At 38.7% G+C, this 14,305-nt stretch overlaps 1 protein-coding gene across 1 annotated transcript in view; it reads right to left on the reverse strand.

Moving 5' to 3' along the window:
- The window catches only part of ITGA1 (integrin subunit alpha 1), a 170,134-nt gene that overhangs the window by 134,898 nt on the left and 20,931 nt on the right, over positions 1-14,305 (reverse strand). The window lies entirely within an intron of this gene.

A 14,305-nucleotide genomic window follows, 5' to 3' on the forward strand; every position in this document is an offset into this window, starting at 1 on the left:
TGCAGTACTATTTACAATAGCCAGGTCATGGAAGCAACCTAAATGCCCATCAACAGACGAATGGATAAAGAAGATGTGGTACATATATACAGTGGAATATTACTCAGCCATAAAAAAGAACGAAATTGGGTCATTTGCAGAGATGTGGATGGACATAGAGACTGTCATACAGAATGAAGTAAGTCAGAAAGAGAAAAACAAATATCGTATATTAACGCATATATGTGGAACCTAGAAAAATGGTACAGATGAACCTGTTTGCAGGGCAGAAATAGAGACAAGTGGGGAAAGCGGTGGGGGCTGGGGATGGTGGGATGAACTGGGAGGTTGGGACTGACATGTATACACTAATATGTATAAAATAAATAAGTAATAAAAATCTGCTGTACAAAAAATAAATAGAATAAAATTTAAAAAAAGTTATTTGAGTAGAATATCTGATTATAACCAGAACTTTGTCACCAATCTACCTTAGGCAGATTATTTCTCTCCTCTGAGCCTCAATTTCCAAGACTTCAAGTATTAATGTTCATAGTGATTCTGTGGTATTGTTCTGAGATTGAAGTAAGATTCTGCATGTGAACACCATTTGGGAATTCTAAAGCACTATAACACATAAAGGATAAAAGGTCAGAAAACTGTCTCCACATGGCAACGTCTCAAATGGGTGCAGTGCCATTTTTGTTACTGACATTCTTTATTCCATAAAATATATGCAGTTGAAGTTGTAAGAATATAGGCCTGTCTACTATAATGTAATACAGTTATTCCTACAAGTGACCTCATGTCTTGTACAAAGTCAAATGTGAAAATAATAGAGCTTACAGTAAAAATAGGTTTGGAGCAACCTACTCAAAACCTACACAATTTTTTTGGCCAAAGCACAAATAACACCAATAACAACACAAAAAAAATACTAAAAATATGAAAGGCATGTTAAATTCCTAACAAATAAATGCTACACAAAATATGGGTCTTTCATGGAGGGGAGCAAGAAAATGTTGAGGCTGCAAAGTTATGGCAACAAGGGGAAAATGAACTGAGTTGGGGCCAACCAGGTAATAAATTCTTCCAAGAAATCACGTACATGGAAAAACTAAGCCAAGAGGAAGAATGCGAGGAGAATGGGCACTGTGTACATACTGTGTTAGTCCATGTGTGCTGTGTCCAGCTCTTAATGTAACTGGCATTCAGGTGCTGGTACTTGGTGGCATAAACATTAAGGTGTTGGGGAAAACTGCATTAGAGTGTTAGAGTGACATCATTGCCCCATTTACCAATTATGTATGAGGTAATGTGTTTACAGCAACATGCACCTGAATAGAATACTCTAGTTTTTTCTATGGATTTCAAAAGGACCACTTTCACTCAGAGTAGGGGAAAAAGCAGCCTAAAAAACATATATTTTTTTACTAGTGTAGGTTCCTGGACTCCACAACAGACTTCCCAGTTTAGTTCATTGGACATACTTTGAGAAACTAAAATCCCTAAGCAGTCTAGAAATGCAAACTAAAGGCAGTCACCTTAATCTTCATGCTGTTGGTGGTACCAGAGTTTACCGAATATAAGTTTCCATATTCCCTGCTGTCTATAAAATTGTCTTTATCTATTAATCAACCAACATTTATTGAGTACACACTGATAGTCTTCCTGTAGTGATTATAACTGGAGAAATAAGATACACACACACACACACACACACACACACATTTAGAAAGCAGGCTATCACTACAAAGAAATATATGACAAGTATCAATTTAATGACACAGATATTAAGGATTACATAATTAGACAAGAGCTTTATCTGTCCACTAAGTTAAGGGGTAGAGAAATGTAAACACAGCAGACTATTTTAAAATAGGAAAATAATCAGAGAATGCAGCAAACATCCTATCACCTTGCGCCTTTGTCAAAACCAACTAAATAAAAACTGAGATAATAAGTTTCTTATTAGTCCTTATCTGATTGCTTTTTCAACTCAGCACAAGAACCAAGTGCTTTAAATGTTGTTCTGTGGCAGGCCTCACCAATTATGACCAAACATCCATGTGCTACTCCGTATTTCCCAGTGCCCCTTGCAGTGAGGTGGGAGCCATAAGGGCTGGTTCCGGTCAATAAATCATAAGCAGAAGTGACAATGTGTCACCTCCAGCCAAGGCAGGTAAGAGCAGGTATGCTGTTTCCTACCAACACCTTTCTCTTCTCTTCTGCTGTCATCTTAGAGGGATGTGTTCCCGATGGCAGAGTACAAGATGGAGCGGGGTCACCCCACCCACACTGGACTGAGAAATGTGAAAGAAATAAAGTCAGTGTTAAGACACTGATATCTTGGGGTCTTCTGACAGCTAACCATATTTACCTTGTTATTATCCTTGCATAAAACTTCCGATTCCTAGATACTCTCAAAATACAATAGAATTACAATTTATAAAGTTAGAATTAGACTCTAAATGGTGAGAGACTGGCTGCCTTTCTGATGTGCATGTTAATGTTGGATGATTTATTAAGGCACTGAGGATTGAGCTGGCTTCTCATTATTACGGCCAAAAGGGGATGCTCTAGCCTTCTCTAATTCTCAAAGTTCTCTGATGGTCTAGGTATTTCATTACCTTCAATCTCTTCCTGGAGAAAGGAATCACAGAAAAACATTCTTAAAAGGCACTGTTAAAGGTGAATGTGGGAAATAGTTATAAAAAACTGAGGTCTAAGCTAACCAGTTTAATCCCTGCAGGAAATTCCTTACAACACAATGGCTCAGTTACTCTCAGGTAGGCTATCCTTGAATGTACTCCTCAGGAAATTCACAAAATATTCTTGTGCAGCAGAAGGAAATCCTGTCCTGGACATCTGTGTAATGTGTTTGAGTCGAATTTTGAAATTTGTCTACCACAGGGAAACAGTAAATCCTATTGTGCAAGTACACATGTCTCCAGGTCAGCACTTCAAAAAGTACTGGTGAAACAGCACATTAAAAGGATCATACACCATGATCAAGTGGGGTTAATCCCAGGAATGCAAGGATCCTTCAATATATGCAAATCAAACAATGTGATACACCATATTAAAAAACTTAAGGATAAAAACCATATGATAATCTCAATAGATGTAGAAAAAGCTTTCGACAAAATTCAACTCCCATTTACGATAAAACTCTCCAGAAAGTAGGCATAGAGGGAACTTACCTCAACATAATAAAGGCCATATGTGACAAACCCACAGCCAACATCGTCCTCAATGGTGAAAAACTGAAACCATTTCCACTAAGATCAGGATAAAGGCAAGGTTGCCCACTCTCACCACTATTATTCAACATAGTTTTGGAAGTTTTAGCCCCAGCAATCAGAGAAGAAAAGGAAATAAAAGGAATCCAAATTGGAAAAGAAGAAGTAAAACTGTCACTGTTTGCAGATGACGTGATACTATACATAGAGAATCCTAAAGATGCTACCAGAAAACTACTAGAGCTAATCAATGAATTTGGTAAAGTAGCAGGATACAAAATTAATGCACAGAAATCTCTTGCATTCCTATACACTAATGATGAAAACTCTGAAAGAGAAATTAAGGAAACACTCCCATTTACCACTGCAACAAAAAGAATCAAATACCTAGGAATAAACCTATCTAAGGAGACAAAAGACTTGTATGTAGAAAACTATAAGACACTGACTGATGAAAGAAAGTAAAGATGACACAAACAGATGGAGAGATACACCATGTTCTTGGACTGGAAGAATCAACATTGCGAAAATGACTCTACTACTCAAAGCAATCTACAGATTCAGTGCAATCTCTTTCAAACTACCAATGGCATTTTTCACAGAACTAGAACAAAAAAAATTCAAAATTTGTATGGAAAAACAAAAGACCCCAAATAGCCAAAGCAATCTTGAGAAAGAAAAACGGAGCTGGAGGAATCAGGCTTTCTGACTTCAGACTATGCTACAAAGCTACAGTAATAAAGACAGTAGGGCACTGGCACAAAAACAGAAATATAGATCAATGGAACAGGATAGAAAGCCCTGAGATTAAACCTATGCACATATGGTCACCTTATCTTTGAGAAAGGAGGCAAGAATATACAATGGAGAAAAGACAGTCTCTTCAATGAATGGTGCTGGGAAAACTGGACAGCTACATGTAAAAGAATGAAGTTAGAACACTCCCTAACAGCATACACGAAAATAAACTCAAAATGGATTAAAGACCTAAATGTAAGGCCAGACACTATAAAACTCTTAGACGAAAACATATGCAGAAACACTCTATGACATAAATCACAGCAAGATCCTTTTTGACCACCTCCTAGAGAAATGGAAATAAAAACAAAAATAAACAAATGGGACCTAATGAAGCTTAAAAGCTTTTGCACAGCAAAGGAAACCATAAACAGGATGAAAAGACAACCCTCAGAATGGGAGAAAACATTTGCAAATGAAGCAACTGACAAAGGATTAATCTCCAAAATATACAAGCAACTCATGCAGTTCAATATCAAAAAAACAAACAACGCAATCCAAAAATGGGCAGAAGATCTAAATAGACATTTCTCCAAAGAAGATATACAGATTGCCAACAAACACGTGAAATGATGCTCAACATCACTAATCATTAGAGAAATGCAAATCAAAAGTACAATGAGGTATCACCTCACGCCAGTCAGAATGGCCATCATCAAAAAATCTACAAACAATAAATGCTGGAGAGGGTGTGGAGAAAAGGGAAGCCTCTTGCACTGTTGGTGCGAATGTAAATTGATACAGCCCCTATGGAGAACAGTATGAAGGTTCCTTAAAAAAACTAAAAAAAGAACTACCATACGACCCAGCAATCCCACTACTGGGCATATAAACTGAGAAAACCATAATTCAAAAAGAGTCATATAGCACAAGGTTCATTGCAGCACTATTTACAATAGCCAGGTCATGGAAGCAACCTAAGTGTCCATCGACAGATGAATAAAGAAGATGTGGCACATATATGCAATAGAATATTACTCAGCCATAAAAAGAAATGAAATTGAGTTATTTGTAGTGAGGTGGATGGACCTAGAGTCTGTCATAGAGAGTGAAGTAAGTCAGAAAGAGAAAAACAAATACTGTATGCTAACACACATATATATATATGGAATCTAAAAAAGAAAAAAAAGTTTCTGAAGAACCTGGGGCAGCACAGGAATAAAGATGCAGACACAGAGAATGTACTTGAGGACATGGGGAGGGGGAAGGGGAAGCTGGGACTAAGTGAGAGAGTGGCACTTACATATATACACTACCAAATGTAAAATAAACAGCTAATGGAAAGCAGCCACATAGCACAGGGAGATCAGCTTGGTGCTTTGTGACCCCCTAGAGGGGTGGGAGAGGGAGGGTGGGAGGGAGAGGCAAGAAGGAGGGGATATGGGGATGTACGAATATGTATAGCTGATTCACTTTGTTATACAGCAGAAACTAACACAACACTGTAAAACAATTATACTCCAATAAAGATGTTAAAATAGAAATGTACTGGTGAAATGCTGATTCCAACGTGATTTACATACCAGCATCTCAACTGAATATATTAGATAACCACACTATTTTTTTAAACTCAGCAAGCCATGATGCTAAAGAAATAAATGTATATAATAAGGTTAATTTTTATATAACTGCTGAATTAATAACTTATGAATATATATTCATACACATTTTCTCCTTGGATACATTATCTTACTTATGCCTAATTTGTAAATAGACTCTATATCATGCTCTAGGCCAAAGGTCAGCTAATTGTCCTATGGGCCAAAGTCACCCAACACCAGTTTTTGTAAATAAAGCTTTATTGGAACACAGCCATGTCCTTTAGTTTACTATTGTCTATGGCCACTTTTGCACTACAATGGCAGAGTTAAGTAACGACTAAGGAGACTGTGGGAGTTAAGTAATCACTAAGGAGTCTCTGAGGCCCACAAAGTCTAAAAAATATACATCATCTCACAGAAAAAGGTTGCTGACCTCTGCTACAAATAAAGTTGGAACAACCTTTTAAAATATGTATATTATAATTTGCATATGCAAAGATACATATTTACAAATAGTTTAGATCTTCAAAAGTCTGTACCATCCTAATGTCCTATACTTAAACAAATCGAAGGTAAGAGATAGGGTAAGATTCTGGCAGATGAAACAAATGTTATTCTGACTTTGCATTGTTTTTAATCTTTGATGCATTAAAGCACAGTTGTCCATTTCTGCATTTCTATTATTACCCTAGAATGATGCATGTCTTCTCAAACTATTTTAGTTTCTTCGAGAAGATCATAATCTCTATTTGATCAGGACATAAAAGCTTTAAAATTAACATTCATTTCACACTTAATTAAAGAAGAAGCTCTAACGATGCCTGTGACAAGATCCCCCTATGGCCACAGATTTAAATTTATTGAGCACCTACTATGTGAGCTGAGCACTTACATAAAGGTTCCATAATTTAGTGTTCCCCACATTTCCAGGTGGCATTATCCCCACTTTACAGATGAGGCTCACAATGGCTTAGTGATGCCCAAGGTCATAAAATCACTTAGTTATGGAATCCAGGTTTGGACCTAGTTCTCCTGAAACCAAGCCAGGGTACTTTCTACTCCACTCCTTCTATTCAGCACTTCTAGTATATTAAACTCTTACTTTTTAGAAAAAGTAAGAAAGCCAAATAAGGGAAAACAAGTTTTGAAAAGATTAGTATCTTTTTATGTCTGAACCAGACTAAATGTTTAATGGAAAAAATTCCTCAGATATGATTTCTTAGTGGATAGCATTTAAAGCTTTAGAATGTGTTGGATTTGAGAGGTTTTAAACTGTTCTAGACTGATTCCAAACTGACACAAGTTTATCACCCCAAGTGCTTCCATCTCTTTTTTGCTTTTAGGGAGCCAATTCTATCCAGGCAAAGGAACCCAGCTGCTAGGGGACACTCCTTGAAAACTTCAAAGAAAATCCCCACCTGCTGTAACCAGTCATAATACAGACAGATTTTACTATTATGATTTTTCCTGTGATTCAGAATAAAAGTGAAAAGGCCTGGGAGGGAATAAACATACCACTTTCCAAAAATGCAGAGTATTGGAAAAAGAGCTTTGCCATCTCTCTGGGAGGGTTAAGCCTCCAAGACCCTAGGAGGAGATATGCAAGACTAGCCTCTGAGGACTGCTCCTCCCGGATGTGGCCTCAGGGTCCTTCCTCTGTAACCAGGACCCTGGTCTCTGAGCTGGCCTGGGCAGCTGATGGGTCAACTCTCTTTCAGTCTGTGAGCGAGCCCTTTCTTAATTGACTATCTAATTCACAAAACAGTCCCTTCAATACCCCCCAGCTTCCCTATCCCTGCCTGAGAATGATAGTTTCTAGTGTGTTTATGGTGGCGGGGGGCAGGAAACATGAAAAGTTTATGCCATGACTCGGGAAAAATTATTTTAGATTAATAGAAATAAACACTAACGTGATGGTATGAGCTCCTGACCATGAGTAGCTATGTTCAACTGTCTGTAAGGCATCATTAATGTTCATCTTTCCCATAAAGAAATTGTCTTTATTTGAAAACAAGGATATCTGTTTCTATTTCTGCTGGTACACTGGTTTCCTTTCAGAACTGAAAATGTGCTCAGTGTTCATGGATATTTTTTGAGTCCCAAGGAGAAAATTTTTCAATATACCATCTAAAGCAGGTAAAATGTGTTGAGCATTTACTCTGGACCAATCATTATAAAAGACGTCAAAAACCTCACTTAATGTTCAAAAAAACCCTATTAGTTTGGCACTTAGTTTACCAGTGAGGACACTGAAGTCAGTCACTGAAATAGTCCTTACTAGAGATACTGAATTCAGGAGGTCTAACTCCAGAGCCTTTCTGTTAAGTACCACCTAATAGTGTCTCCCTGTTGTACGTTGTTCCTACCTTTATGGAGTTATTGTGACTTAATTTATGTTTGGCGATACATTTAAAATTAATCTTCCTTAATTTATCAAGAATATAAGCCTACTTGTAATTACCAATTTAATTTTGTAAGATAACCTCACATTATCAAATTGCATCATAAACGTTAATTAGTACTACTGTAAAGACATCTTGCAATTAGGCACCTCTCTGGAGTAACAGTCTCAGATGACTGGACTGAGAAAGGTAATAACCTTTTTATTTTAGGATATTAGGATCATCTGGAAAAGGTGACTGCTAAGTAGACATTTATTTACATCCAATGCTATTGTTGAAAGGCTTCGGTCAGTGTTTTTCAAACACATAAGAGATCAGCCCTTCTCCATTCTTCCAACAAAGGCACTAAAACTAGAGCCAAGACCAATCTTGGGCAGGAATACACTCACTAGTCCTCCTCCAAACTTCCACCCAAGCAAAGATCTCTCCAACCAAAGCCAATCATGGCCAGTGGTGAAAGAGACATGAACATGGGGGTGTAGGGTTGCTAGACAGCCAGTTAAATTTGAATTTCAGGTAAGCAATGAATAATCATTTAGAATAAGTCTGTCATGTTCACTATTTCCCCCAGCCCCTAAATCTGACAACCTTAGGAAGGTGGAAGAGAAGCACTTACTATATGTTTTATATTTTTAACTTTGGCTCACCTCTAAATTGAGGCTTCACTGTAGGAGAGCAAAAATGCTGGTGGGTTTTGTTCTTTAAAATTTTTGTGGCCAACCCTGCTTAGCATTTGGTGCCCAAGAGGAAATCTGGATTTGTTGCTAGTTCCTCCTCTTCCATGCGTGAAGTCTGACAGCCGGATTGGAAAACAATGCTGAGGCTAAGGACCGGTGTGTGTTGGGAGTGGGGAGGTACAATATCATCTTCCTCTTTCCTGGCTTCCATTTCCCTCCAGAGCCAAATGTCAGCTGGGGAAAAGCAGTGATAAGAAACGTAAGTAGTCTGAGGTGACCTCAAGACTTGTGACTGTGGAAGCCAGGTGCTCCCTGAGTCTCCTGAACTTCCATTGTGCTTCAGGACTCATACTGAATCTCCTACTGAGAACTGCCCAGTCTAAAAATTTAGTGATCCGCTGACTGACCTGGACTATTTAAATAAGCCACCATTTAAAATCTAGCAGTAGGACTGGTTCTTAAGTTCTTGCTGGTGAATCAGACATCCATCGGGATATCAGGAGCCCAAAAGCAAGACTGAAGTCAAGATTTAAGGGAAGTAGTCACATAAAAGAAAAAAAAAATGTGCCAATTATTCAACTATTTTATATGGTAATTTTTTTTTTTTTTTTTCCAAGCAGATATGAAGCCTGAAAGGGATTCAGGGTAAGGTTTTCCTAGCTAATTCGCATCTCTGCTCTGATGAAGAATGTAAGAGTTAAAACCTACTGGACTGGATGAACTAGTGATGGGATACCAGGCCCTAGAGTTGGACGGACATGGGTTCCAGGCTCAGCATCACCCTTGCTTCTTTCAGCAGATGGCTGAGCTGGGGTCTGGACAACGCCAATCTGGCTGCAGGCCTGTGCCTCTAACACGGTATAGAGTCTGCCTTGTATGGGATGTGGTAAATGTTAGTTCTCTTACTCCTACTGTTCTACAATAGTCAGTGGATATTTTCTTTTCTTTTAGCTCTCCAGCATCCACACTCTTCCTAGCTGGGGGAAGGGGTGGGATTTTAGGATACAGAGGAGTGAAGGAGTATAGAACAGTCCTTCATCCTGCCTCCTGGTCCAGGGAAGGTGAACATGTGACCTCTGGATGGCCAACCTGATGTTTCTGCACATTAAAGATTACTCTCAGAATCTCTGGTTGAGTTTGAAGTCCAGTGGATTGGTGGTGGTTGTCTGGGGGTGGTGATTCCATCGGCTGCATTGTCCTACACAGATATTTCTGCAGCAGAGATTTGACTATGCCTTCCTCTTTCTCCTCCTATCTAAGGGCTCCTCAACTTCTCCTAAGATATTTTTTTGTTGCTTCCATTACCAGAGTTGCTTTCTGTTGTTTGCAACTGACTTAGAAGTAGTAAGGGAATTGTGATTTTTTTATGACTTACATATGGCTGAAACACCCAGACAAGGAAAGCGGAGCAGTGGAAGAATGATATTCAAATAATCATTAACAGGTACCACAGGAATTAAGGTGACTAAATGGAAGAAAAGACAGCACCTATTGTTCAATCTAAGAATATTAATTTTGTTTGATTGGAAGTTTAATGGTGGGTTATGGCTGATATAAATCCAACCTCAGTACCATATGAGCTTCTGTGGTTCAGTACACAGAGCCAGGACCTCCTAGGTGGGTAGTTATGGTTCTTTGTGTACACACAGTGGTGTTCTTGAAGGGGTTACTGTTCCTGGCATGAAGTGAAATGTGCTTTTCTTTTTTAAATATTAATAATTTATTAATTTATTTTAAAATAAAGACGCAGAGGTAGAGAATGAAATGTGCTTTTCTATGTTCCTCTTCCTTACTGGCTTGTTATCACTTACAAAAGTACAGTTTTCACCTCCATCCTCTGGGCAATGAGGTGAGACATGCATTATGTATCCTAATATAAGGAAATAAAAATATTATAAAGACTGAGAACGATCGGCTAGCCCGTCTCTTGCTGAGGGTAACTGGATGGAGTGGGTCTACTTTTTCTGGTTATAACACCATCCTCGGCAGATGGTAGGGATTTATGACAGGAAGAAACTTCAGGTACTTCTTTTGCCTCACACCTCCATGGCTGATCTGGTGCCCAAGTGGTATGTATGGCAAATAGATGCAACAGGAAGGAGGAATAAAACTCAGTTAAATAGAGCTCTTATTAATTCCCAGGTATTTTGCTTAAATCATATTATTTATTCTTTGCAACTCTATGAGGAAAGTTTTATCATTTTTTTCCATTTTACAGATTAAACCTCATAAATCTAAATTTGAGGATCAAAAAGGTAACATGACTTGCCCAAGGTCACAGAGCCCATCTGTAGCAGAGCTAAGATTTTCCAGCTAAGAGCCAATGTTCTTACTGCTGCTGCCTGCTGATTGAGTGAAAGAAGACATTCAGAAGGTGACCCAGACTCAAATACCACCTTCTTAGGTGATTCCACCCAATTGTGTTATCTTCCTGTTGCTAACAATTTTAGCTTTCACTCTCTGTAAAATATACATCATGTTCCATTTTACATAATTCTTGCATCCCAAGATTTATAAGCTCCATCCTTCAAGGAGCTACTTTTTTGTAACTCCCTTCACTATACTGAGCAATATATGTACATCAATAAATATTCACTATCAATCCTAACTGTGAATTTATTATAGCAAGACAAAATACATAAGGTACAGTCAAACCTTGCAACGAGGCATTAAAGCTAAAGAAATACACTGCCCTCATCAACTTTTTAGAGTTGCCTTTTCAGGAATGGGGATAATTAATCTACAATTTCACAATTTTTCCTATGCTCCATCTCTTTTTCTCAGCCAGACCCTGACTGGTTTTGTGGCCACAGAACACTTTAGGGCCAACTGGCCTAGTAGGTGATGAAGGGCCAACGTTTAACCTGGTTGCAGATAAGAAACACCTGGAGAGTGTTAACAAAAATAAACAAATAGGACTTAATGAAACTTAAAAGTTTTTGCACAGCAAAGGAAAGCATAAACAAGATGAAAAGACAACCCTCAGAATGGGAAAAAATATTTGCAAATGAAGCAACTGACAAAGGATTAATCTCCAAAATTTACAAGCAGCTCATGCAGCTCAATATCAAAAAAATAAACAACCTAATCCAAAAATGGGCAGAAGATCTAAATAGACATTTCTCCAAAGAAGATATACAGATTGCCAACAAACACATGAACGGATGCTCAACATCACTCATCATTAGAGAAATGCAAATCAAAACTACAATGAGGTATCACCTCATACCAGTCAGAATGGCCATCATCAAAAAATCTACAAACAATAAATGCTGGAGAGGGTGTGCAGAAAAGGGAAGCCTCTTGCACTGTTGGTGGGAATGTAAATTGATACAGCCACTATGGAGAACAGTATGGAGGTTCCTTAAAAAACTAAAAATAGAACTACCACATGACCCAGCAATCCCACTACTGGGCATATACCCTGAGAAAACCATACTTCGAAAAGAATCATGTACCACAATGTTCACTGCAGCTCTATTTACAATAGCCAGGAGATGGAAGCAAATTAAGTGTCCATTGACAGATGAATGGATAAAGAAGATGTGGCACATATATACCATGGAATATTACTCAGCCATAAAAAGAAACGAAATTGAGTTATTTGTAGTGAGGTGGATGGATCTACAGGATGGATCTAGAGTCTGTCATACAGAGTGAAATAAGTCAGCAAGAGGAAAACAAATACCGTATGCTAACACATATATATGGAATCTAAAAAAAAAAAAGGTTCTGAAGAACCTAGGGACAGGACAGGAATTGAGACGCAGACATAGAGAATGGACTTGAGGACACGGGGAGGGGGAAGGGTAAGCTGGGATGAAGTGAGAGAGTGGCACGGACATATATACACTACCAAATGTAAAATAGATAGCTAGTGGGAAGCAGCCACATAGCACAGGGAGATCAGCTCGGTGCTTTGTGACCACCTAGAGGGGTGGGGTAGGGAGGGTGGGAGGGAGACACAAGAAGGAGGAGATATGGGGATATATGTATATGTCTAGTTGATTCACTTTGTTATAAAGCAGAAACTAACACACCATTGTAGAGCAATTATACTCCAATAAAGATGTTTAAAAAAATAAAAAGTTTAAAAAAAAAGAAAGAAAAACCTGGGGAGCATTTTTTAAATGTACAGATGCTTGGATTCCTTTCCCCAAATATTCTGACTTAATTGCCTGGGGTGGGGCCAGTCATCATGTGATTTTTAAACTCCCTAGCTGCCTGGTTTGAGAACCACTGGCCAAACTGAAAGAACATTCCGGTAAAAATAAAGACCTGTGTTTTCTCATTACCTAGTTCTTTGGGACAGCAAGCAAAGTTGATAGGGGAGGAAAAGTAACAAGGAGGAAAGTGGCAGGACTGTGCAACTTGGCATGTCATTGGAATGTGGCAAACTATTCAAGTATATTTGTACAGTTGAAAATTTTTGTGTACCTATTGACAAAATGTTTTAAACAACTGTTTCTCTCCTTATGCTCAAGTTTAAAGGCCCCTAACAACTTTGAACATATGGGAGTATTGGCAAAGTATTGTAAAACATGACCCTCAGCTCTGGAATTTGCTCCTTCTAACAGGCTGCTCTCTTTAGCAGTCAGCCAAACCCCAAATTTGGCAGCTTTTGGAATATGGTGCAAAATAGATTCTTTTTAAAGCTGAGAGTCACTGAAGATTTATTTTGCTGGAAAGATACCACTTCCTCTCACTGTTATGGCCTCTCCCGTTGCGGAGCACAGGCTCCGGACACGCGGGCTCAGCGGCCATGGCTGCTCCGCGGCATGTGGGATCTTCCCGGACCAGGGCACGAACCCGTGTCCCCTGCATCGGCAGGCGGACTCTCAACCACTGAGCCACCAGGGAAGCCCAAGATACCACTTTTAAAAATAACAAACAATTATTGCTACTGCACCAAGTAGAATCAGGGATCTGCAAGGGTGCCTAGGAAATCAAGTGCCACCCATCTTTCCGCAATCTACTGATGAAGAAATGGAGGTTCAAAAGGATGAAATGATTTCAAGTCACACAACCAACCGGTAGGGCCTGGGCACATCCTGATCTGATTCACAGGCTAGTTCTCACGTCTGTCCTACCACAGCCAGAGTCCTCTGAGAATGGCATAGATGACTTCTTCTGTGATTCATAGTTATTCAGAAAGGCGATGCTTTTGCAAATGCTTATACACAGTCTTTTTTGTAACTATGGCAAACAGCATGTACATTACACTGTAATTTTTGGTGTGCAACATCCTTTTTATAGTCTCAAGTATAAAATCTGGCTGTATTACTTTCTTGACTCTGACAATTAAAGTTTCTAATTCGTTTAGAAGGACATATGTGAACCCATGCATCAAATGCAAATCTAAGAGCTTTAAAATCTACAGCAAACCGTTATAAAAAGGCCGGGTCTTTCTCCACATTTCCTGTCTACTCACACCATTTCCCACTATATTTTACTGTGACCCAGAGAGAGTATAAGAGCTAGAGATAAGGGTGAAAATGATTCCCAGAAAGGCAGGAAAAATTCTAACACTTATTAAGCTCTGTCAAGTTCTAGGCAAGGAGCTAGGCCCAAATTTACTACAGTGATAACAGACTCATTTTCTTAAAAATATATTACTACATTTAATGAGGCAGAGAACTAATTGTGTCTCAGCTCTTCCCACTTCC

The sequence above is a fragment of the Aethalodelphis obliquidens genome, unplaced genomic scaffold (assembly GCF_003676395.1).
Source record: "Aethalodelphis obliquidens isolate GAN/ISIS:26980383/991018 unplaced genomic scaffold, ASM367639v1 scaffold4, whole genome shotgun sequence".
In the NCBI taxonomy this organism is placed as follows: domain Eukaryota; kingdom Metazoa; phylum Chordata; class Mammalia; order Artiodactyla; family Delphinidae; genus Aethalodelphis; species Aethalodelphis obliquidens.